The sequence below is a fragment of the Canis lupus genome, chromosome 1 (assembly GCF_003254725.2).
Source record: "Canis lupus dingo isolate Sandy chromosome 1, ASM325472v2, whole genome shotgun sequence".
Taxonomy (NCBI): Eukaryota; Metazoa; Chordata; class Mammalia; order Carnivora; family Canidae; genus Canis; species Canis lupus.
Genome location: NC_064243.1, coordinates 73,617,835 through 73,644,229, shown reverse-complemented (window position 1 = coordinate 73,644,229; position 26,395 = coordinate 73,617,835). Strand labels below are relative to the sequence as shown.

General features: G+C 40.8%; 1 long non-coding RNA gene across 1 annotated transcript; it reads right to left on the bottom strand.

Annotated features, from left to right (window-relative positions):
- Window positions 1-608: 608 nt before the first annotated feature.
- On the bottom strand, window positions 609-19,598 carry LOC112644628 (uncharacterized). Its single transcript, XR_003126587.3, has 2 exons — window positions 15,484-19,598; window positions 609-7,474 (listed from the first exon to the last, which is right to left on the bottom strand). It is a non-coding gene; the product is annotated as an uncharacterized LOC112644628 (long non-coding RNA).
- Between the last annotated feature and the right edge of the window lie 6,797 nt (window positions 19,599-26,395).

Sequence of the window (26,395 nt, the reverse complement as noted above, 5' to 3'; positions counted from 1 at the left end):
AAAGGGATCCCTGGGTGGCGCAGCGGTTTGGCGCCTGCCTTTGGCCCAGGGCGCGATCCTGGAGATCCGGGATCGAATCCCACATCAGGCTCCCGGTGCATGGAGCCTGCTTCTCTCTCTGCCTCTCTCTCTCGCTCTCTCTGTGACTATCATAAATGAATAAAAAATTAAAAAAAAAAAAAACAGACAAAGATACTACAAAAAAGAAAAAAACTATAGGCAATATCCCTGATGAATATAGATATAAAAATCTCCAACAAAATACTAGCAAATCACATTTAACTATACTTTAAAAGGATCATTCACCATGATCAAGTAGGATTTATTCCCAGGATGCTAGGGTGACTCAATATTCCCAAATCAATTAATGGTCAATCATCACATTAACAAGAGGAAGGATAAAAACAATGTTATCATCTCAATAGATACAGAAAAAGCATTTGACAAACTGCAACATCTGTTCATGATAAAACTCTCAACAAAAGAGGTTTAGAGGGAATATACTTGTACATAATAAAGGCCATATATGAAAAACCCACTGTTAACATCATCCTAAATGGTGTAAAGTTGAGAATTTTTCCTCTAAGATCAGGAAAAAGACAAAGATGTCCACTCTCACTACTTTTATTCAATATAATATTGAAAATGCTAGCTGCAACAATCAGACAAGGAAAATAAATAAAACATCCAAATTGATAAGGAAGAAGGAAAACTGTCACTACAGAGGCCATGATATTATATATAGAAAACCCTAAGGAATTCACTTAAAAGTTATAAGAACTAGTAAATGAATTTAGTAAATCTGCAGAAAACAGAAATTTGTTGCATTTCCATATACTAATAACAAAGTAGCAGAAAAAGGAATTAAGAAAACAATCTCATTTACAGTTGCCCCTCAACTGATGAGTGGATAAACAAAATGGAGCATATACAGACAATGGGATATTCTTCAGCCTTAAAAAAGAAGGAAGTTCTGTCACATGTGATAATCCAGTGAAACCTGGGGACATTATGCTAAGTGAAATAAGCTACCAAAAGACAGAGCATGTATGATTTCACTTATAGGAGGTACTTAGAGTAAGCAAATTCATAGAGGTAGGAAGTAGAATGGTGGTCGTCAGGGGCTGACAGGGAGCTGTTGTTCAGTGATACAGAGGTTTAGTTTTGCAAGATGAAAATGTTGTGGAGATGGATTGCACAATTATGTGATATATTTAACACTTACTGGACTGTACACTTAGAAATGGTTAAGATGGGGGGGGTCCTTGGGTGGCTCAGTTGGTTAAGCATCTGCCTTTGGCACAGGTCATGATCTCAGGGTCCTGGGATGGAGCCCCAGGTCAGGCTCCCTGCTCAGCAGGAAGCTTTCTTCTCCCTCTCCCTTTGCCCCTCTTCCCGTGGCTCAGGTGCTATCTCTCACTCAGATAAGTAAATAAAATCTTTTTTAAAAAAGAGAAATAATTAAGATGGTTAAGTTCTGTGTTATGTGTTTCTTTACCACAATAGAAAAAAAATTGAAAAAGAAAATGAAAAAAAAAAAAAAAAAAGAGCTTTCTCACTCGAGGAGCCTGGTGAAGCCCAGAGCTCCCAAACATACGCTTGCTTCTCTTTAGTCGCACAGCTTTATCCATCTTATTTTTTCAAAGGAGACTTGGGGGAGCCCTGGGCCTCGGCTTCAAGCATTTTGCTTCACAAGTAGCCATCATCCATGATTGGACATAAAGTGAGCCTAGAGATTTCCTTTTCTTGAATTATATTATTTGAAGGTACCATGATTCCCCTCTTTATAGTTCTTTTTACTAGATTTAACAAAGCCTCTGTGGTCCCCAGAAGCAACTGCATCAGCGAATGATTAGAAATGCAAATCAGAATCCCATGCCTCCAGAAGCCCTTCATGGGGCTCTCATGAGCCACTAACGTTTGTGAAGCTCCACTCTATGTGTTGATATTTGGGAGATGCATTTTTTAAAGTAATCTCCACACCCATCAAGGGGTTTGAACCCACAACCTTGAGATCAAGAGTCACATGCTCCACCAGAGCCAGCCAGGTGCCCTGGGATATGCATTTTTAAAGATAGTAACCCATCCAATTTCTTCACCCCCATTAAAAATGAGAGTATTACATGTTGCTTGCCACTATATTTATCACAAAACGTGTCGTTTATTCAGAATCAGGACGAGTTTCTCTGCTCTCTTTACAAACCACTAGCTAGTAAAAAATCTCTCATGTACACTCACAGGGTGCCTCAGCAGATGATAAGCCATTTCATAATAAATCCAAGCCAGGAGGCATCTCAGGACAGTTCTTCAAAAAGCTTTTCCTGGGATCCCTGGGTGGCGCAGCGGTTTAGCGCCTGCCTTTGGCCCAGGGTGCGATCCTGGAGACCTGGGATCGAGTCCCACGTCAGGCTCCCTGCATGGAGCCTGCTTCTCCCTCTGCCTGTGTCTCTGCCTCTCTCTCTCTCTCTCTGTGACTATCATAAATAAATAAAAATTAAAAAAAAAAAAAAGCTTTTCCTTCCTGAATGTTTATGTCTTTATACTGTCCTCACTTACCCCGTCCCTCTCTACTGGTGAGGGTCATTCAGACAGAAAAAGCAGATAGTACAGAGATTATTAAAGCACGTCAAGAAAAGCAAAGGCCATCACACCCTATGCTTAGTAATTCCCTTCTAAAACTCCATCATGCTTAGAAATAAAGACAAGGATTTATGCTCATGATAGCAACAAAAATGAGAGACAATTGGAATAGCCCATTCTGGGAATAGCTACACAAATTATGTGTACACAGCCATACAGTGGAACATGATGATGTCATAAAATGATATTTACAGAGAGTTTTAGTGATGTGATGAAATGCTTGTGATACCAAAAAGCAGAATATGAAATTGTGTATACACTGTGATCTCAACAGTTTAAAAAAAAAACATAAAAGGACCAAAGAAACATACTATGTCTAAATATTAACTATGGTCATTTTTTTTTTTTTTTTTGTGGAAAGAGCACGAGGATTTCCTGGTGTTTTTAAAAAATTTCTGTACTTTCTCTGGAAAAATACATTTAAGTTTCATCCCCTGGAGAAACACGTACATAGAAATCATTTCTCTTTTTATCTATTGATTCACAAAATATTCTAGATCTAACCTGCAAAGTTCTGTGACTCTTTCATCACTAGCTGTACCTGTGTGGTAGACACTGGTTATGTTGTGTGACTGTCCAGCATCTTTGAACCCCCTTCCTCTTGTGGGTGTGCATGTCCCCCACAAGTGCCCACCCTAGGGAAGAGCTAGGCATCCCCCTGAAGCTCAGGCCCCTGATCTGGGCTCTGCACTCAAGAGCAGGAGGTCCATTCAGAAGACAGTGACACAGGAAGCAGGTACCACATGGATTCTGACTGGAGAGGACTGTGGCAGAGGCATATGACTTTGGGGCTGACAGACTGAACATACAATTGGACATTGGTCAGACCGCATATGAAAAAAGAATTCTGACCCAAACCTTTGCAAGCCTCTGAGGATCTGATCTTCTCTTTCTCACAGATTTCTCACTGATGTAGCTTTTATTGGCTCTCTGCCCCCAGTCAGGTTCTCACTCTCTACAGGGTTGCCCGGGATCATCTCTCGTTAAATTGTTCCCACTCAGATCCTCACCTCAGGGTTTGCTTCCAGGGATATCCAAATCTTCACAGAGTTGTGACTTTTCTAGTTGTTTCCTCTATGCCAACTTGAACCTTCCCTGGGGATTCCCCTTTGAATATTGGTGATGTCCAAGAGGTGTTATAACTAATCAATCCAATGTTTTCAATGCCTCAGTGATCATTTTTTACAGCTGGCAATAGTATTTCAGTGCTAAAACCGGAAAAGTTCGAGGCAAACCAGGATGAGTTGGTCACCCTAGATATGGGCTACATGCCCCAGCTCTCCACCCTAGCCACAGCTGATTGCACAATATCAGATATCTGGCCAAAAAGAAGCCAACCCCTAGAGTGGGATGGGCCAATCAGATTTCACTTTTATAATTGGAGAGAAACAGGGAATTAGAGAATAATGGACCTTTCCACTAAAAGGCCAGACAGTTTCAGGACCCAGGTGGTCCCATGGTGTGCAACATGAGCTGAAATCATAAAGGGGCAGAGAGACAGGGAGAGCTCATCTTAAAAGAAGAAAAGTAGAAGCCCTATAGCTAATTTCTACAAGAGGGTCAAGACAATTCAATAGGAAAGAATAGTTTTTTCAACAAATGGTACTGAGAAAATTAGATGCAAAAGAATGAATTTGGATCCCTACTTTGCACCATAAACATATAATTATGTGAAAGAGTTAAAAATATAGGACAGAAGAAAAGAAGAATAAGTCTTCATGACCTTGGATTAGGCAATGGTTTCTTAGATATGACACCAAAAGAACATGTGATAAATGGAAAAAATAGATTGGACTTCCTAAAAATGTGAAATATCTTTTTGTGCTTCAAAGGAAATGAAAAGACAAACTATGGAGTAGGAGAAAATATTTGCAAATCATGCACATATGATAATGGACTTGTCTCTTGGATATATAAAGAAATTTTATGACCCAATAATAAAAAGTCAAATAACACAATTAAAAATGGACAAAAGATCTGCATATATATTTCTCCAAGGAATATGTACAGATAGCTAATAAATACATGAAAAGATTATCAAAATCTCTAATCTCTAGGGAAATGCAAATCAAAACCACAATGGGATGGCTAAAATAAAAAGGACAGACAATAACAAGTATTGTCAAGGATACCGAGAAATAAAAACCCTCATACACTGTTGGTGGGACTCATATGGTGCAGCCACTTTGGAAAAGAGTCTAGAAGTTTCTCAAAAAGCTAAACATAGAGTTACTGTATATGATCCTGCAATATATCCCAGGTATAAATTCAAGGGAAATTAAGACATGTTTACACAGAAACTCAGACACAAATGTTCACAGCAGCAGCATTTGTCATAGCCAAAAAGTGGAAACAAGCCAAATGCCGATCACTGATGGATGGATACACAACACATGGCATATTCACACAATGGAATATTATTCAGCCACAGATAGAAACAAAATCTTGATATACGCTATAGATGAACCTTGAAAACATGCTATGTGAGGGGCATGGGGCTGGCTCAGTGGGTAGAGCATGTGATTCTTGATCTCAGCATTGTGAGTACTAGCCCCTCATTGGCATAGAGATCACTTAAAAAAATAAAACCTTATTTTAAAAAAGAAAACATTCTAAGTGAAATAAACCAGTCATAAAACAACCCCACATAGTGTATGATTTCATTTAAATGAAATATGCAAAATAGGTAAATCCATAGAGACATTCAGATTCATGGTTGCCAGGGGCTGAGGGGACAAGGCATGATGAGGAGTCATTGCTAATGAGTATGGGTTATTTTTGGAGTGATGAGATGTTCTAAAGCCAGACAGTAGTCATGGCTGTGTAATTCTTTGGACATACTAAAAATGAATATATTCTCTCTTCTACAATGATGGATTCTATGGTATAAGAATAAACGTAATAAAGCTGCTATTAAAAAAAAAAAAAGTCCGCAGGAGAAGGTAGCAGATCCCTGGTGGAAGAAGTAAATGGGCATGTGGCCCATATGAACAGGCTCTACTCCTGGACGACCAGCCTCGTTAGGTCCTTCCCCTCAGATGTCGGAGAGTCTGGTGGTGAATCCTTTCCTTTAATCCTCTCTGTATCTGAGCTAGTTCAAATGGGTATCTGTCACTTGTCCCCCAACAGTTCCTGATTCACATATTGATTGAATATGGTGGGCCTTGGTTCTAGCCCACTTGGGCTCATGTTGCCCCTGGGTGAGGTCAAAGCTATGGGTCAGGCTTTGGCTTGGTTTAAAAAGCAGCCGAGTGTGTGCATCTTCCCAGATGTGGAGTGGATTTGTGAATATGGTAAACATATCCCCACAGGAGAGATGTGACTGAGTCCAAATGGATATTCTCAAAACTTTCCTGAAAATCAACAGCTTTCAAAAAAACAAATGCTCACTTGACAACTTTCTTGCATTTATTGAGTAAAACACAAATTAAATTGGTACTACAGATTCCTAATCAGGTTTGCCTTGAAATCCCGACACCTTCTGTCTTTGGTAAGAGGTCCTAACCATGAATTAATTAATTAATTAATTATTTATTTATTTATTTATTTATTTTTCCATGAATTATTTAGATGCATGTTTGTCTGATTTCCTGCTATGCAGCAAGACTCACTTGAATATGAATATGTAATTTTGTTGCCCATGGTTTCTTCAGGAAGAAACCTTTATTTGAAGATACCCTATGTTACTTGGGACAAGATTCTGTAAAAACTAATTTAAAATGTTTGGTTTGCAGGAGTAACCTTCACCATCTATAAAACAAACGCTGAAAAAAAATCCCCATTTTCTTGAGACTCTTTTGTGTGAGCTTGTTTAGTTTAGCGTGTCTTGTATTTGGGAGAAAATTGGTTTTATGCTAAAGACAAATCATTTTGCACATTTTGCCTTGATTGTGGGAGATAATGCCTAGTTTTTAGAAAGCTTGTTTTATTGAGACATTTGCAATTTAATAAAAAATATAAATTTAGAGCAGCAAGGAGAATACCCACAACTCCTTTTCATTTTTCTCTTATGCAATGAACAAATTGTTCAAAAATCTTACTAATGTGAACATGTGTAGCCATTAGAGGATATCCCCAGTAGGGATCGGTATTCCTGCCTATAAGGCATGTGCTGCTTCCTCTGGCTGCCTGTGCTCTACCTATACCCCTCACCCTCACTTCCACCTCTCCACCTTCCACCTCACCACCTCATCTCAGAGCTCCCTGTCTCCCAAGCTAAGTCAGACCCGTCTGGTATCCTATTCTTTTTTTTTTTTTTTAAAGATTTATTTATTTATTTATTTATTTATTTATTTATTTATTTATTCAGAAAGAGCGAGAGAGAGGCAGAGACACAGGCAGAGGGAGAAGCAGGCCCCACGCAGGAAGCCCGACTTGGGACTCGATCCCGGGACTCCAGGATCACACCCCAGGCTTCAGGCAGCGCTAAACCGCTGTGCCACCGGGGCTGCCCCTGGTAACCTATTCTAAAACCTGTACACATATCACACTGTATTGTAAATAATGAGAATGTGAGCTCCTGGAGGGCAAAAATGTATCCCTTTTATCTTCTCTGTGATCCCACCAAGGACCATAGATCCTGACCCAGATAAGCATTCCACTCATGATTGTTCAGTAAATGGATGAATGAATGACTTATCTCCAGGAAGATTTTCTCTCCACCAATTCCCAAAACGGTTTTATTATAGACCTCTCTGTTACTGGTTATGTGGCCCACACTTATGGTGAAATCAGATCCTATGTTCTCCATAATGAAGAGCAGAGATTCTCAAAGAACAATGCAGGTTCTGAGCCCGTCCAGGAGAGATCAGGTAACAGGAGAGTTACCGGTCAGCTGCAAAATGGGAAAAAAAAAAAGCCATGGGTTGAGTTTTCATGGAGTTAAATGGACACTTCTTTTTTTCTGAGATAATTCTTCTCTTACATTTTTTGGTATTAAAAGGTTATTCTTTTTTGATTTGGTGAAAGAACTAGAAAGTGAGACAGATACATACACACAATCTGGGTAAGATACATAACAATACAGGACATTGATGTTATACTACTTATTTATCTAATATTATATGTATATTGTCATTCTAATGAGGTACCTGGCTGGTTCTGTTGGTAGAGCATGTGACTCTTGATCTCAGGGTTGTAAATTTGAGCCCAATGTTGGATGTAGACATTACACAAAAAGAAAATCTTGGCATGCCTGGGTGGCTCAGTCCGTTAAGCGTCCGACTTTTGACTTCAGCTCAGGCCATGATCTCAGAGTCATAAGATGGAGCCCTACACTGGGCTCCACACTGAACATAGAGCCTGCTTAAGATTCTCTCTCTCTCCCCCACCCTTGCTCCTCCACCCCTCTTGTGCTTTCTCTATAAAAAATTAAGATAAATAAAATCTTAAAAAAATAAAAACAAGAAACCTAACCAAAATGCAGTGTTTTTTTGGGATGAAAGGATTGCGATTTGGGGGTATACAGATTTAGGTAGAAAGCCAAATAGTGTCCCAATTACAGGGAGTGACTCAGGGTATTATGGAAAAAGAAGAGATTAGGTAAATTTTTAAAATTTTATCGTTGAAGTATAGTTGATATATAATGTTATATTAGTTCCAGGTGTACAACAGTGATTCAACAATTCTGTACATACATTAAGCCATGCTCACCTCTATACAGGTAGTTACCATCCATCACAATGTTATTACAATACTATTGAGTATATATTCCCTATGCTGCATTTTTCATCTCCCTCACTTACTTATTTTAGAACTGGGAGTTTGTACCTCTTAATGCCCTGCACCTCTTTTGCTCATCCCCCCACTCACTTTTCTTCCCTCTGACAACCACTAGTTAGTTCTCAGTATTTATGAGTCTGTTTTTGTTTGTTTATTTGTTTTGTTTTTTAGGTTCCACATATACATGAAATCATATGGTATTTGTGTTTCTCTGACTTATTTCACTTAGCTTTAGGTAAGACCTTTTAGGTCTATTTATGTTGTCACAAGTGGCAAGATTTCATTCTTTTTTATGGCTAAGTAATATTCCACTGTATATTTGTACTACCTCTTCTTTGTCCATTCATCTATTGCTGGGCACTTGGGTTGCTTCCATAGCTTGGCTACTCTAAATAATCCTGCAGGGGTGCCTGGGTGGGTCAGTCAATTAAGCATCAGACTCTTGATTTCAGCTCAGGTTGTGAGATCAAGCCCCACGTCAGGTTCTGCACTCAGCAGAGTCTGCTTGTCCCTCTTTCTTCCCCCAGCTTGCATTCTCTCTTTCAATAAAAAAAAATAAATTTAAAACTCTTAAATATCATTTGAATAGTTCTACAATAAACACAGGGGTGCCTATATCTTTGCAAATTAGTGTTTTCCTTTTCTTTAGATAAATACCCAGTAGTAGAATTACTGGATCGTATGGCATTTCTATTTTTTAAATTTGAGGAAGATCCATACTGTTTTCCACAATGATTGCACCGATTTACATTCCTACCAACAGCACACAAAGGTTCTCCACATCTTTACCAACACTTGTTATTTCTTGTCTTTCTGATACTAACCATTCTGACTGGTGGGAGGTAATAAATTACTGTGGTTTTGATTTGCATTTCCCTGATGATGAGTGATGTTGACACATGTGATCTTTCCCTGTGTCTCCTGGTCATTTGCATGTCTTCTTTGAAAAAATGTTCATATTTCTTTCTTCCTTCCTCATCCTTGGAAATAAGGATGCTCCATTTCTCCAAGTAGAGAAGGAACTTCTCACATAAGGATCCTATGATCTGCTTCAGGGGAACACCACAAAACCCTTCCTGCACCTGCTGTTTCTCAGATTCCCTCACTTTGAAATATTCAAAATGCCAAAGTGTCATATTTTGGGGTAGCATGTCCTGAAACCCCATCAGTATATGAATTACATCTTTATAATAGTTAATTGTATAATATTATTTGTTACAATTTATTATATATTTTATGTATATAAAATGTGTCATATAATATATAATGTAATCTCCAGTCCAGCCCCACAGCTACGCTCTTCTACATTCCATTCCTACCATCCCAAGGCCTTGTCTCTGTAGCCCCAGCCTGAGTCCTGAAATGCCAGGAGACTGGCTGGCCTTGGCTGGGCTTGCCGTACTCTTGTCCCTACCTCGGGCCTTGTATACAGAAACAATTGCATGAAATGATGATAAACTCATTATGTGGTTGTGGATTATTATATAATCTATGACTGATACCAGAATATCTTCCTGGTGGCATAGTAAGAACATGAACCCAGAAATAGATGTCATAACTAGGTGACATAGTTCCCCTAAGAGAATATTTGCAACCATATAAATTAATTGTGCTACAGTTCCAAGGTTTGCTTGAAATATAAGAGTTTAAAACACTCTGGTCTGGGGCTTCTTTTGATGTGGGGTATTTTACACCAGATCTCCTGACCCTCGCCACCACCACCTTGAGCTTACCTCTGAGGAGGAGACCCTGGAAGCCACCTCACCCAGAGCTCCCTTCTTGCTAAAAGCTCTTTAGGCTTGATGCAGGCAAATGTAATTTGCATACTATTTCTATGCCTGAGGTTTTCCCTATTGGGGTCCCGCATTATCAGCGTGGGCCCTAAATGCAATCAGTGGTATTCTTCGCAGAGGAAGGTAAGAGGGAGAACTGACACAGAGATGGACATGTCAAGATGGAGCAGGGAGAGATTTGGAGATCCCAGCTTTGAAGACTGGGATGATGTGGCCACACGTCAAGGAATGCCAGCAGCCCCCAGAAGCTGGAAGAAATAAGGAGTGGATTTTCCCCTAGAGTCCCAGGCAGGAGCATGGCCCTGCCAATACTGTGATTTTAGCCCAGTGATACTGATTTTGGAATTCTGGTCCCCAGAACTATGAGACAACAAATTTCTGTCATCTTATGCTATGGTGCTTGTGATGGCAAATTGTTACAGCAGCCACAGGAAGTGAAACAGATTGTCTAAATCAATGTTCTGGGGACACCTAAGTGGCTCAATGGTTGAGTGTCTGCCTTTGGCTAAGGGCGTGATCCCAGGGTCCTGGGATCAAGTCCCAAATCAGGCTCCCTGCATGGAGGTTGCTTCTCTTTCTGCCTATGTCTCTGCCTCTCTCTGTCTCTCATGAATGAATAAATAAATAAATAAATAAATAAATAAATAAATAAAATCTTTTAAAATAAATAAATCAATGCTTTGCATTCATTCAGTAAAATACTTATTAACCCACTGCAAATGATCATGTAGAAGTACACTTGGTGATGTGGAAGATGGTAACTCATATATTAAGAAGAAAGTGCCTGCTATGGGGCACATGGGTGGTTCAGTCGGTTAAGTGTCCACTCTTGCTTTTGGTTCAGGTCATGATCTCAGGGCCAGGACTCAGCCCCACCCTGGGCTCTGTGCTCAGCGGGGAGTCTGCTCCAGATTCTTTCCCTCTGCCCCTCCCTGTGCTGAGTGTGTGTGTGCTCTCTCTCTCTAAATTTTTTTTTTTTTTTTTTTTTTTTTTATGATAGGCACACAGTGAGAGAGAGAGAGGCAGAGACACAGGTAGAGGGAGAAGCAGGCTCCATGCACTGGGAGCCTCACGTGGGACTCGATCCAGGGTCTCCAGGATCGCTCCCTGGGCCAAAGGTAGGCGCCAAACCACTGGGCCACCCAGGGATCCCTCTCTCTCCCTCTCTAAAATAAATAAATAAATCCTTAAGAAAAAGAAATGCCAGCTATAGCTATAGAATGATCGACTTGGCACATATACAGTCAATCCTCCTTACTTGCAGATTCCACATTTGTGAATCTGCCTTCTTGCCAAAATTAACTTGAAATCCCCAAATCAATACTCATGGTGATTTCACAATCATTTGTGGTCATGCCCAGAGAGGCCGAAAATGGGAGGAGCCTGATGCCACCAGCCCCAGTGGCCTTGTTTCAGATCATACTGTAAACAGGTCCTTTTTGCAGCCCATCTGGTCCCATGTTTTTCACATTTTTGCGTTCTTTGTTGGTGATTTCACTGTTTAAATGGCCTCTGCATACAGTGTTGAAGTAGTGTAATGCTCCTAAATGCACGAAGGCTGTGATGTGTCTAACGGAGAAAATGTGGATGTTAGACAAGCCTCGTTCAGGCAGATCTCTAGCACTGTTAGCCATGAGTTTGCTGTTAGTGAATCAACAATGTATATTAAATAAGTGGTCTTTACACACAAACATATATAAAACAATATCATGTATTGATCAGTTGATGAAGATGTTGCAATCAGAGGTTCCTAGGAACCTAACCCTGTATCCTGTAGAGGCAATGGTTAAATATTCTTTAAGCAGTGTTTTTGTGGTGACTTTAAAGGACATGACTACTGTGAATAATGAAAGCTAACTGTATATCGATTTAAGTAAATCTTATGTGACATATAGATGTATACAAGTGTGTGGAAAAATCTGAAAGACCATGCAGACATACAAATGGTAATTATCTCAGGATAATGAATAGAGTTAAAATCATTGCCATTTTCTTATTTTTGCTACCTGCATTTTCTAATTTTTTCATAATGTATTACTTTAATTATAAATATTAAAATGGATTTGGTGCATCTTCACACAAAAAATCCATTCAACATCTTCAAGTATTTGATCATTTTCACAGTATAATAAAGCATGAATGAATAACAGAATAAGAAGTTTCTTTTTTTCTTAAGCCAGAATATGAACTTCCAGGTTAGCAGGCTGCTTTCAACTTTTAATTCATTTTGATGCTGCTTGCCTTTATCCTCAGTCCAGGTTTTCATTTAATGAGCATGTCTGAAAGCTTCTCATTAGCTACTTAAAGCTGATTGAAATTGGGGTGCCTGGGGGACTTAGTCAGTTAAGCAACCAACTTTTGATTTTGGCTCAGGTCATGATCTCAGAGTCATGAGATTGAGCCCCGAGTCAGGCTCCATACTCAGCGGGGAGTCTGCTTGAGATTTTCTCTGTTCCTCTCCTTCTGCTCTTCCCTGTTGCTCTGTCTCTTTAAAATAAATAAATCTTAAAAAAAAAAAAAAAAGGGCTTACTGCCCTTTTTTACAGCCCTTACAGCCCCTGGGTGGCTCAATCAGTTAAGTGTTTGCCTTCAGCTCAGGTCATGATCCCGACATCCCGGGATGGAGCCTGGCATGGAGCTCCCTGCTTGGTGGGGAGTCTGCTTCTCCCTCTCCCTCTGCCCTTCCCCCTGCTGTACTCTCCCTCTCTTTCAATCTCTCTCTCTCATGAATAAATAAAATCTTTTTTTTAAAGCCTATTAAAACTGAACTTGTATTTAAAAATCAAAACTTTCCTTTAATGGGATGGATGGACAAATAAGCTGTGTTATAGCTAGATATATGGAATAAAATATTATTCAAACATAAAAAGGAATGCACTATCAAGCCATGAAATGACATGGAGGAAATTTAGATGCATATTGCTAAGTGACGGAAGCCATTCAGAAGGGGCTACATACTGTGCGATTCTAGCTACATGACATTCTGGAGAAGACGAAACTATGGAGACCATAAAGGATCAGTGGTTGCTAAGGGCTTGGAGGGAGCAAGGGAGGGAGGGAGGTTTTTAGAGCAGTGAAAATATTCTGCATGATGCTTTAATGGTGGTTAGATGTCATTACATAAAATCCACAGAGTATACGGCACTGACAGTGAACTGAAATCTAACTATGGATTTTAGTTAATAATGTAGCCACAGTGGCTCATCAGTTGTAACAAACGTAGCACACTATATAAGACGGTAATAATGGGGCCGGGGGCAGGGCCAGGAGAGGGAGGATTATGGGAACTCTCTGTACTTTCCACTTAATTTTTCTGTAAATAATAAACTACTTTTAAAAATAAAACCTATTATAAACCAAACCAAGCAAACACTCATTTAGTTTCTTTTGAGAAGTATAAGGGAATGTGTTGGCTTGCATTGGGCAAAATAGAGCTACGATCTTTTTTTTTTTCCCTAGAGGGGGTGGGGAGAGAGAGAGAGAGAGAGAGAGAGAGAGTCCCTGCCCACGGGGGGGGGGGGGGGGGGGGGGAGGGGGGGCACAGGGAGAAGGAAAGGGAGAGAAAGAATCCTAAGCAGGTCCCAGGCCCACCACAAAGACCTACACGGGGCTCAATCCCACAACTCTGCGATCATGACCTGAGCTGAAATCCAGAGTCAGACAATTGAGCCATCAGGAGCCCTAAGAGCTATAATCTTTTAACACCATCAGAAGCTTGGCTACCAAGTTTCCCAGTTAAGGACAACATAAACTCCAGAACATTTTTCCTCCATCTTTATTGTCCAGTCATTTTTCAAATTGAATATTAAAGGCAACAACTTAATTTGTTGTTTGATTCTACACTTATGAGATTTAAAATATATTTTGTATTTTTTCTTTGTTTTTCTTAAAATCAACATGACTTCGTTTACCTTAAATAGCCTATCTTATTTGTCATTTTTTCTAAGCCAAAATCTCATTGTGGCTACTTCGGATTATTTTTGCCATTTTTATTCTTTCTTATCCATTCTGGTTTACATATATTTATAATATTGTATGTGTACATATGATAAGACTTTTAAAAAGTATCAAACATTGTAACAGTAATGCAGATCAACACCAGAAAAAATGCAGACTCTCAGGAAAAAAAAACTGCCCACTTTTGCTTTTTCACATTATTTTTATATGTTGTAATCATTGTAGAAATACAACATTGTATCTTCTTTGTAATAATTATAATTCCTTATAATTATATGTATTTTCATATTTTTATGTAGTTTTGACAATTATAATTTTAGAGGAAAGATATTTCAAGTTAAAATAACACAATTAGGGGATCCCTGGGTGGCTCAGCGGTTTAGTGCCTGCCTTTGGTCCAGGGTGTGATCCTGGAGACCCAGGATCAAATCCCACATCGGGCTCCCGGCATGGAGCCTGCTTCTCCCTCCTCCTGTGTCTCTGCCTCTCTCTCTCTCTATGTCTATCATAAATAAATAAATAAATCTTAAAAAAAATAAAATAACACAATTATTATTTATTTTTTATTTATTTTTTGGAGAGAGCAAGTGCTCATGCATCCAAGCTGGGGGCAGGAGGGAGGCAGAGAGAACCTTAAGCAGCTCCACACCTAGCACAGAGCCTGATGTGGGGCTCCATCTCACAACCTTGAAACTGAAATCAAGAGTTGGATACTTAACCAACTAAGCCATCCAGGTGCCCTAATACAATTATTATTACACACAGTTTGTTTTTATTTTCTATTTTATAAATAAAATGCATATTAAAGTGTTAACATATGTAGCTTTACACTTTTTAAAAAATATGTTACTTTTGAATACATTTCTGGATAAAAGATCCCTGATCTTTTAAATTTTGCTGCTACTATAGGCCAGAAATTCATTTATAACCAGAACTATGTGTTATCTTGAGGCAGATTTGTCTTTAGTACATTTTGGACTTTTTATCTCTCATTAGATAAAATTATAGAATGCTTCATATCAATAATTCCTAGATATAGCAATGGTTCAAGTGTAAACACTAAAAGCAGAAAAAAGGAATAAAAGTAAACAGAAAATACAGTTTCCTGAAATCTTGAACAGGAAGATGTTATTAAGCCTAAGGCAAATAAATAAGCCAACTAATAAGTTTAATAAGTGAAAACTAAAATTCCCTACAGAGCTGAGGACAAAATGCAAGCTGAGAAAATATATTTGCAACACATATGACAGTCAGTAGCCTAATGTACACAGAGTGCTCATAAATTATTAAAAATGGGTGAATAGTCCCATAGGAAAACATGCAAGATGATGAGAACAAAGGCAAAAGAAATGTAGATAAAATTAAATCTTACAACTTGCAGTCCATTGACAAATACTTGAGACCGGCAGAGTATGACGATCCTCAAGGAGTTCACAACTGCCTTAATGTCCATGATTTGCTAGAAGCAAAAAGCAACCTTAGCATGATAGTCTTTAGGCAGACCTCCTGTACATCTTCTTTAACATAGGAGAATCCTTTTGGAAACATCCTTTTTCTCTATCTTAACTTAAAAATATATAATTATTCGCTCCTCACAAGCTCAGTGTAGCATTTTCTGACCAAAGCCCTGTTCCCATGCTTTAATAAAAACCCCTTTTTGCACCAAAAATGTCTCAAGAATTGTTTCTTGACCATTCACTCCGGGCCCACATCACATCAAAAAGACCAGAAAAACAGAGGTGGTTCAATATCTGCATATTGATCAATGTGAGACACCATATTAATGAAAGAAAGGATAAAAACCATATGAGCCTCTCAATAGATGCAGAAAAAGCATTTGACAAAATACAGCATCCATTCTTGATATGAACCCTCAATAAAGCAGAGATAGAGGGAATGTACCTCAACATCATAAAATCCATCTATGAAAGGCCCATGGCTAATACCATCCTCTTTGGGGAAAACCTGAGAGCTTTTCCCCTATGGTCAGGAACATGACAGGGATGTCCACTCTCATCATTGCTATTTAACATAGTACCAGAAGTCCTAGTCTCAGCAATCAGACAACAAAAAGAAATGAAAGACTTTCACGTCGGCAAGGAAGAAGTCAAACTCACTATTTGCAGATGACATGATACTCTATGTAAAAAACCTGAAAGACTCCACAAAAAAAAATTGTCAGATCTAATACATGAATTCAGCAAACTCGCAGGATATAAAATCAACGTACAGAAATCTGTTGTATTTTTACACATCAATAATGAAGCAGCAGGAAAGGAAATCAAGGAATTAATCCCAGTTATAATTCCACTAAAAAAAAATAAGATACCTAGGAATAAACCTAACCAAAGAGGTTAAAAGATCTGTACTCTGAAAACTATAGAATACTTATGAAATTGAAGAGGACACAGGAAATGGGAAAAAAATTCCATGCTCATGGACTGGAAGAACAGACATTGTTAAAATGTCTATATTATTTAAAGCAATCTACATATTTAATTCAATCCCCATCAAAATACCACCAGCATTTTTCACAGAATTGAAATAAACAATCCTAAAATTTGTATGGAATCACAAAAGCCAAAGCAACCCTGAAAAAGAAAAGCAAAACTGAAGTCATCACAATTCTGAATTTTCAAGCTGTGTTACAAAGCTGTGATCATCGGGATCCCTGGGTGGCGCAGAGGTTTAGCACCTGCCTTTGGCCCAGGGCGCGATCCTGGAGACCCGGGATCGAATCCCACGTCAGGCTCCCGGTGCATGGAGCCTGCTTCTCCCTCCTCCTGTGTCTCTGCCTCTCTCTCTCTCTCTCTGTGTGACTATCATAAATAAATAAATAAATAATTAATTAATTAATTAAAAAAAAAAAAAAGCTGTGATCATCAAGGCAATATGGTACTGGCACAAAACCAGACACATAGATCAGTGAAAGAGATAGAGAACCTGGAAATAGACCCTACAACTATATGGTCAGATAATATTTGACAAAGCTGGAAAGGACATTCAGTGGAAAAAAAAAGTCTCTTTAGCAAATGGTGTTGGGAAAACTGGACAGCAACATGCAGAAGAATGAAACTAGACCACTTTCTTACATCATACATGAAAATAAATTCAAAATTGATGAAAGACCTAAACATGAGACAGGAAACCATCAAAATCATAGAAGACAACACAGGCAGTGACCTCTTTGACCCCAGACATAGCAACTTCTTACTAGACATATCTATGAACGCAAGAGAAACAAAAGCAAAAATGAACTATTGGGACTTCACCAAGATATAAAACTTCTACACAGCAAAGGAAACAATCAATAAAACTAAAAGCTTGCAGAATGGGAGAAGATATTTGCAAATGACATATCTGATTAGGGGTTAGTATCCAACACATATAAAGAGTTTACCAAACTCAACACCCAAAAAACAAATGATCCACTTAAGAAATGGGAAGGTGGTACCTGGGTGGCTGAGTCAATTAAGCATCAGACTTCGGCTCAGGTCATGATCTCAGAGTCCTGGGATCCAACCCTGCATCAGGCTCTTTGCTCAGTGGGGAGTCTGCTTTCTCTCTCCCTCTTTCTGCCCCTCCCCTGACTTGTGCTCCTTCTCTCTCTCTCAAATAAATGAAATCTTAAACAAAAAAGAGATAGAGAAATGAGCAAAAGACATGAATAGATATTTTTCCAAAGAAGACACCCAGGTAGCTAACAGATACACGTAAAGATGCTCCACATCACTCATCATCAGTAAACTACCAATCAAAACCACAATGAGATACCACCTTACACCTGTTAGAATGACTGAAATTAACAACATAGGAAACAACAGGTATTGGCAAGGACACAGAAGAAGGGAACCTTCTTACACTGTTGGTGAGAATGCAAACACGTGCAGCCACTCTGGAAAATAGTATGGGCAACTCAAAAGGTGAAAAACAGCACTACCCTACAATCCAGCAATCACACTACTAGGTATTTATCTAAAGGATACAAAAATACAGATTTGAAGGGATACGTGTGCCCCAATGTTTATAATAGTGGCATTACCAACAATAGTCAAATTATGGAAAAAGCCTAGGTGTTCATCGATTGATGAAGAAATAAAAATGTAGCATATATATATGTATATATATAATGGAATATTACTCAGCCATCAAAAAGAATGAAATCTTTCCATTTGCATTGACATGAATGGAGCTAGAGTGTACTATACTAAGCAAAATAAGTCAGAGAAAGACAAATACCAGATAATTTCACACATGTGGAATTTAGGAAACAAAACAGATAAATATATGAGAAGGGGGAAAAAAGAGAAGGGAAAGGGGGAGGCAAACCATAGGAGACTCTTAATGATAGAGAACAAACTGAGGGTTGATGTAGGGAGGTGGGTGGGGGATGGGCTAGTTGGGTGATGGGTATTAAGGAGGGCACTTGTTATGATGAGCACTGGGTTATATGTAAGTGATGAATCACTGAATTCTACTGTGCAAATAATATCACACTATATGTTAAGTAATTAGAATTTAAAGAAAACTTTGGAAGGAAAAAGCATAAAAGATTAGATATAAACATAGCCAACAGACATAAAAATGTACTCAATTTCTTTCATCACAGAAGAAATGCCAATTAAGTTAATGAGATTATTTACATTTATCTGATTGACAGAGATAAGTTTTGGTCACAATTGGGCTCTTGGGTAAATGACAGTATAAAATGGAATTGCTTTTTAGAATGCACATCTTCGACGTAAATTATAGCTTGGATTTCCCAGAAAGCAGAACCTGAGGCAAAGGTTTATGTAGCACCTGTTTATCCCCAGAAACAACAGTGGAGCAGAGTAAGCAGGGCTGCAGGGAGACCATCTGGAGTGTGCACTGCGACTGGTTGCTCATTCTCACAGGACTGGCTCCTGAGAAGCCCCCACAGGAAGGATGCTGGGGACATCCCATCCAGAGGAGAGAAGCACAGATCCCCTGGCTCTCCACTTTCTGGTCAAAGCTTCTCCCCGTGGGTGTTATTCTCCCACTCTTGTGCATCACACATACATCTTGCAGAGTCTACCATCAACCATGAAGGAGAGTAGATTAAAGAAATTATGGAAAAACTGCTACAAATATTTTAAAACTATGGAAATTATAGTTGTATGCCCATCCTGGGACTTTTCCCTGCAAGGTAATATGGAATAAAACTAATAAGCAATTATGTGATATTCTAAATTCATAATTTTCAGGGTTTAATTGAAGTATAATTGACAGACAATGTTATACTAGTTTCAGATGTGCAATGCAGGGACTCAATAATCCTTTACATTACGCAGCGCTCATCACAGTTAAATGCAGTCACCATATGACATTATTATAATATTATTGACCATATTCCCTCTCTTGTACTTTTTTTTCTTTTTTAAAAAGAGTTTATTTATTTATTCTTGAGAGACACACACAGAGAGAGAAAGAGACAGGCAGAGGGAGAAGCAGGCTCGTGGGGAGCCAGATGCAGGACTCCATCCCAAGACCCCGGGATCACGCCCTGAGTCAGGGGCAGACGCTCAACCGCTGCCCCCCACTCCCCCGGGCGTCCCTGTCTTGTACTTTTTACATCCATGACTTATTTATTTTGTAACTGGAAGTCTGTACCGCTTAATCCCTCTCACCTTTTTCCCCCCATCCCATCACCCTTTTCCCCTCCAGCAACCACCAATTTGTTCTCTGTGTCTAAGAGGGCTTGATTCCCCCTCCTGGCTGCTAGAAGCAGTGCTGCTATGAACCTGGGGGCCCAACCAGAGCTCTTTCTAATGGCTTACCAGGAGGGCCTGCAGGACCTGCCTGCATCCGGGTCTTCCCCGCCGCCAGCCAGGGCGCAGCTATCCCCGGCGTCCGCTTGGTGCCCTATGGGTCCATTTCTGACCTCCCCCGTGGCTGTGCTGGACAGGTCGTCAGAGCTCAGTCTCTCCAGTATCACCACTCAGTCACCTGCCTTCTGTCCCAGGCCCTTGTCCCAGGCCACAGGAGCTGGCTTGGCTTGGAAGTGGAGGAGAGTTAACCGACCAGTGGGTGTAGCAGGTATGTCATGCGCAGTCTCCCATCCTTCCGGTGGGCAATTCTGGGAGCTTCCTAGAGGTCTCAGGAGACTCGAGGGACCTGAATAGCACGGCTTCAGGTTGGCGCGTCCTCTTCCCTGGCCCTCCCTGCAACCTCGCCCCTGTGGCCGGGGATCACCTCCAGACAGGCCTGCTCCCAAGCCTTTGCTCTCAGGGAACTTGAAAAAGTGCAAGGGTGGCCCTTGCTTCTGAGCAGTTGGCTTGCAGTGCTCCTTTCTGCACCCTTCCCGGGGCGCCAACCGTCGGGGGACTGAAAGGACCAGAGGCTTCTACGAGGGGAGAAGCGGGGGACCCCTGGGAGGCGTCAGTGACTGGCACGGAGCTCCCGGGGGAGCTGACTTCATCCTCACAGAATCCTTTCTTCTGCCGGCAGTTCTCAAGGTGTGGTCCCTGGCTGCTGGGGCCGGCGGTGGCGGCGGCACCACAACCGAGTAGACAGACCCCCTCCCAGTCCTACTGGGTCAGAACCTCTGGGGTGGGCCAGCAGATTGTGTTTTCAGAAGCCCTCCCAGTGATCCTGGGACGCTGAAGTTTGTGAACAGCTGCTTTATGTTTACCGCTGGTTTGGATAAAAACAGCATTTCCTTACCTTGACCTACAGATGCTGCATGTGGGGGGAGGAGAGGTCCTCCCCCTTCTCAGATGCTCACACCTGGGAAAGAAAAGAATATAAGCCCTTATATTATGTGGAACCCCCCCCCCTCCACACACACACATACACAAATAAAGGATTTTTTCTTTTTTAAATAGCAGAGCAATTACTACCTCAATATAAGGCTGAAAGCAAAGCCTCAATGAACTTACATTTTTTTCCTTTTAGTTATTATTTAGTTGGAATTTGCCTACTGGTAATAAACTTGTAAGTTTTACTTTATCACACTTTCTACGACTGTTCATATGATTTAGTTATTTCAGGTGCTTGTGAATTACTGGTTAGAGAAATTACAAAATAATAGTGTGAAATTAATGATGGTCACCAAATTGTATCAGCAGCGAGTTTTAGAAGATTTGCTTTTCAGATTTATTTATTTATTAATGAGAGACACAGAGACACAGGCAGAGGGAGAAGCAGGTTCCATGCAGGGAGCCTGATGTGGGACTCGATCCTGGGTCTCCAGGATCAGGCCCTGCGCTGAAGGCTAGCAATGCTGAGCCACCTGGGCTGCCCTAGAAGATTTTTCTTAAAGGTGCATTGGATTCTGTAGGGGAGGGAAAAAACAAAACAAAACAAAACAAAACAAAAAAACACCTTTTCTTTCCCTCTTAGGTTGAGCACCAGAGCCCTGCAAATTAAACTGACAAAGATAGATAAACAGGAGAAAAGGTTTATTTCATAAGCACATGAGAAGCCTCACAGAAAAGAAGTGAAAACCCTCAAAGGTAGTGAAGCCTGGGGGCTTTCATACCATTTTAACAAAGGGCAATAAATTGTGCTGAAGTGACAAGACAAAGAAAAAGGTTTTGACTTTCAGGAGGAGTAAATTGTGCAAGGGTAAGAGAGTCATCTTACCCTTGCTGGTACAGAACAGAGAGTGGGATACTGTTGCAAAGGGAAATTTTATGATCCGATTTTGGGCAGAAAGAGAGAGGGCAGAGAGTTCAGAAGAGAACGCTGCAATGTAATGTGTGATTCAAGGGGTTTTTTTGATTCATTTTATTTCAAGAAAAGTTTATCCTGGGGATCCCTAGGTGGCGCAGCGGTTTGGCGCCTGTCTTTGGCCCAGGGCGCGGTCCTGGAGACCCGGGATCGAGTCCCACATCGGGCTCCCGGTGCATGGAGCCTGCTCCTCCCTCTGCCTGTGTCTCTGCCTCTCTCTCTCTCTCTCTCTCTCTCTCTCTCTGTGTGTGACTATCATAAATAAATAAAAATTAAAAAAAAAAAAAAAGAAAAGTTTATCCTGCTTGAGATTCTCTCTCCCTCCCCCTCTGCCCCTTCCTCTACTCATGTGGGTGCTCTCTCTCTCTCATCTCTCTCTCTCTCTAAAATAAAAAATAAAAAAACATCTTTAAAAAAAGAGAGAATGAAAAAAGACAAGTTTACTAAGCCACAGGTTGCACTGTGCTTCTAAGAGGTGCTTGGCTAGCAGAATAGATGGATGTGTGTACAGTCGCTGCATCTAGTGGCTAAGAGTGTGTGTTCATATGTGTGTGGGAGATGAGAAAGTGGTTCAGAGGAGGGAGGGCTACTGTGTGTGGTTGGGTGGGAGGCCTAGAAGGGTTCTCAGAGGCAACAATTTGCATGACAATCCACCCCCAAAATCGAGAGCTTATAATAACAAATATTTATTTTTTTCACTCACAGTCTGCAAGTTGGTAGGCAGGAGGGGTCAGGTCTGCTCGACGGTGTCTCACCCACTTTGGACCAGTGGCTGCTCCAGGCATGTTCTCGTGGCAAATGGCAAGGATGCAAGAAGACAAGTGGAAACATGCAGTACTTCTAAGGTACTTGGCTTAGAACCATCATAATACGGCTTCCACGCACATGTCTTTGGCCAGAACAATTCAACACAGCCAAGCCCGGCATCCCTGGAGTGGGGAAATATACTCTGCCCACACTAGTCGGAGGAGGTACAAAGCCATAAGGCAAGGGGGGCACACAGTGTTAGCCTGGGGAGAGAGATGGCCAATGGGAACCATATAGGGAGGTAAGCAGGGTTTTGAAGGATGAATAGGAGCAGGCTGGGCAGTGGGAGTGAAAATTCCATTTCCTAACAGGCCTAGCTCAGCCTGGAGCCATTATAGGTTCCCTCAGCTGGCAGTTACTGCATTTCTGGGATCCCTGGGTGAGAGAAAGAAACTTGACCACCTACTCTTCTCTACCTGAGACCTTATTTCTTAATCTTTCTAGCACAGTCCTCAAAGAAGTGCCCTGTTTGAGTGCCCACTGGTCAGTCTCTTGCTTTTTGTTCAACCTGAATGTTGCAAAGGTGAACTGGGAAGAAAGGTCCTGGGTAATCGTGATCATTAGGAGGAAAGTTGTTACAGGATTTGTGTCCCCTCAGTGCCCAGGTTCTTGGTCACACTGCTTTAAAGAACAAAGAGGAAGCACAGATCAGTAGTGGGCAGCAAAGCAGAGTTTATTGAGCACAGGTACACAGCTCCTGGAGAGGGAGGGGGACCCGAGTGAAATGCCCTAGGAATTTCTAAGTTTGGGGTTTTTATGGGGTCTTTTGTGGAACTTTCTTAAGCAATCAGGGTGTGCTGAGTTGTGCCAATCAGGGCTTTGGTCCTGTATCTGTCTACCTATTAGGTCTTGTTTTACAGACATCTGGGGGCTTAGGTCTTCACTGCCCTTTGCCCATGATATTGACAAATACTTTTGTGGTTAATTGCTTTATTTTAGGACATTTTACAGAAGTCATTTCTACAAAGGCTGCAAAGCAGAATGCTAGTATGGTCTGTCTAACCTGCAAAACAGGATGTCAGTGCTGTTTTATTTGAGGTGTCCTGACCCCATGTCTTCTTGCTGGGGACTCTGGCCCTGACTACCTAACTGTCCAACTCACTGCTAACAAGGTGATTGGTGACATTGGGAAGCACCTCTGTGCTCACAGGGTGCATGTGGTCCCTCCCAGGGAGTGAGACCTAGAGGCCCAGCTCGCCAGCTTCTGGCCGCCCTGCTAAAGAAGCTCAGTGTCTGCAGTGTCCTCATTCTCCCCCTCTCCCCCTCAGTTTTATTGAAATATAATTGACATATGACATTGCAGAAGTTTTGGGTGTACAGCATGATGATTTGATATATATACACGTATACATGCTGTGAAAGGATCACAATTAGTTAACATCCATCACCTTGTAATTACAGTTTTTTCCCCTGTGATGAGAAATTTTAAGATCCACACTCTTAGCACCTTCCAAATATGCAAAACAGTATTTTTTTTTAAGTAGGCTCCATGGCCAACATGGGACTTGAAGTCATGACCCTGAGATGGAGAGTTATGACTCTATGACTGAGCCAATTAGGCACACCTGGAATAGAGTATTATTAACCATAGTCCCCTTGCTGTACTAATTATTACATCCCCGAACCTACTTATTTTAACCTGGAAGTTTGTGTCTTCTGACTCCCTGCACCTGTTTCCCCTACCCCCTGGCAACTGCCTCCCTCTTTGTATCTGAGCTTGATCTTTGTTGTTTTTTGTTTGTTTCTCAATTCCACATATAAGTGACATCGTATGGTATTTGTCTTTCTCTGTTTTCAGACTTACCTCACTTAGCTTGCCTGTCTCCGTGCTCCCCCTTCACCCTCCTTCCCCTCAGCACCTACACGTTCTCTCTTGGCTCCTCCAGCCTGCCCATCTCCTGCCTGCCCTGGGCCTTTTGCACTGACTGTTCCCTCTGCCTGAAATGCTCTCCCCTTGAGTTTTTGCAGAACTGGAACCTTCTTATGACTCAGAGCTCACTTTGAATGTGTCTTCCTAGGGCCAGCTTCCCTGATCACCCAATTAAAAGCAGCACAGAGTTCCCATCTCTTGCTCTTTATTCCCTTAACTAGAAACTCTCATTATCTAGTCTCTTTGCATATGTGTCTATGTGCATCCTTATATGTTTGTTGCTGTGTCTACACACCAGAATATAGAGACAGAGCCCACCCCCTAGGAGTTGCTCAGTAGATATTTTTCTAATAATTAAATAATTGAATGGGCTCTCAATTCAATAAAACTACATTTTATTTTATTTTCTTGTTTGAACTATGCTTTTAATTTGCTATTTCTTTTTTGGGTTCTTGCACAAAATTATTACCCAGAATCACTTGTGCCAGACTGTGGAGAATCATATCGTATATACTTATTGTTCATTCTTTACATACAACATATATATGTGTGTATATATATACATATATATGTGTATATATATATACAAAGAATATATACATACATATACATATATATGTATATATATCCACACACAAAATATATATATTTATATACACATACATATTGCAATTATAAGCAAAATTCTAAGAGAATATTTTTAGGGAGCTTCAAAAACTTTTTTTTAAAAAAGATTTTATTTATTCATGATAGAGAGAGAGAGGCAGAGACACAGGCAGAGGGAGAAGCAGGCTCCATGCAGGGAGCCCGATGTGGGACTTGATCCCTGGTCTCCAGGATCGCGTCCTGGGCAAAAGGCAGGTGCTAAACCGCTGCACCACCCCAGGGATCCTGGGAGCTTCAAAAACTTATTCGACAGTTTATATGGAAATATAGGAAGAGGAAGAATGTGTAGGAAGAGCTAAAAAGAATTTTGAAAGAGAATAGTAACCAGAGATATATGTACAAGAGTGTACCTATAGCCTTGGACACATCTTAAGTGGGATCGGGCCTGGGTATATAAGTTATGAAACATCAACCCAACGAAATATCATGTGGTCATTAAGAAAAAAGAAATAGCTCCTTGTTTGCCAACATGGAAAGATCTCTAGATGCTAAGAGAATTAATGGTATGTGAAGAATTAGTTCGTGGCAGACTAAGCATTTGAGGCATCAGATGACATGGTTGTCCTTCCCCACCTTGCTGCTGAGAACAGAGACACAGAATCCTCAAGGCTTGACTTGGGGTCTCTGCTCCCACTGGGGATGCAATGAGATAGACCATGTCTTTGTACCAAGAACAGTTGGAAGGCACTGAGTGATCTCAGGCAAATGTGAGAGCTGAACACGATTGGGCTTACATTTTGTGAAGATTATTCTGGCTGACATGTGGACAGTAGATTAGAGAGGATTACAGAGGGATTAGCAATGATGCAAGGAGACTAGTTGGGTAATCCACAGGGAAGATAATGGTGGTTCACAATATGGAGGTGGTGATAAAGATGGAGGGAAATGAATGGATTGGAAAAACACATATGGGGTAAAATGGACAGGACCTGGTGACAGATATGGGGGATGTGTCAAGAGTGACTTCCAGGCACTGTCATAGTTCCTGCCCTCAAGGAATTGGCAGTAGTCAAACCAATGCAACAACGGCTGAAATTAGTCTGCTCAGGGGCTTTTCCTGTTGGGTGAGTGATGAAATCTGCCTCTTTCCCAGACCAGTCCCTGGGTCCCCTGTGTTCTCAACTGTGATTCCGCAGCAACACCGGGCTTGGGGCCCAGCGCATAGTAAGCGATGCAGCAGTGTGGGAGTGTGGGTTATCACTGGGAACACTAAGTCTTTAAAACCTTGTAGCCAGTTTGTGAAACGAGG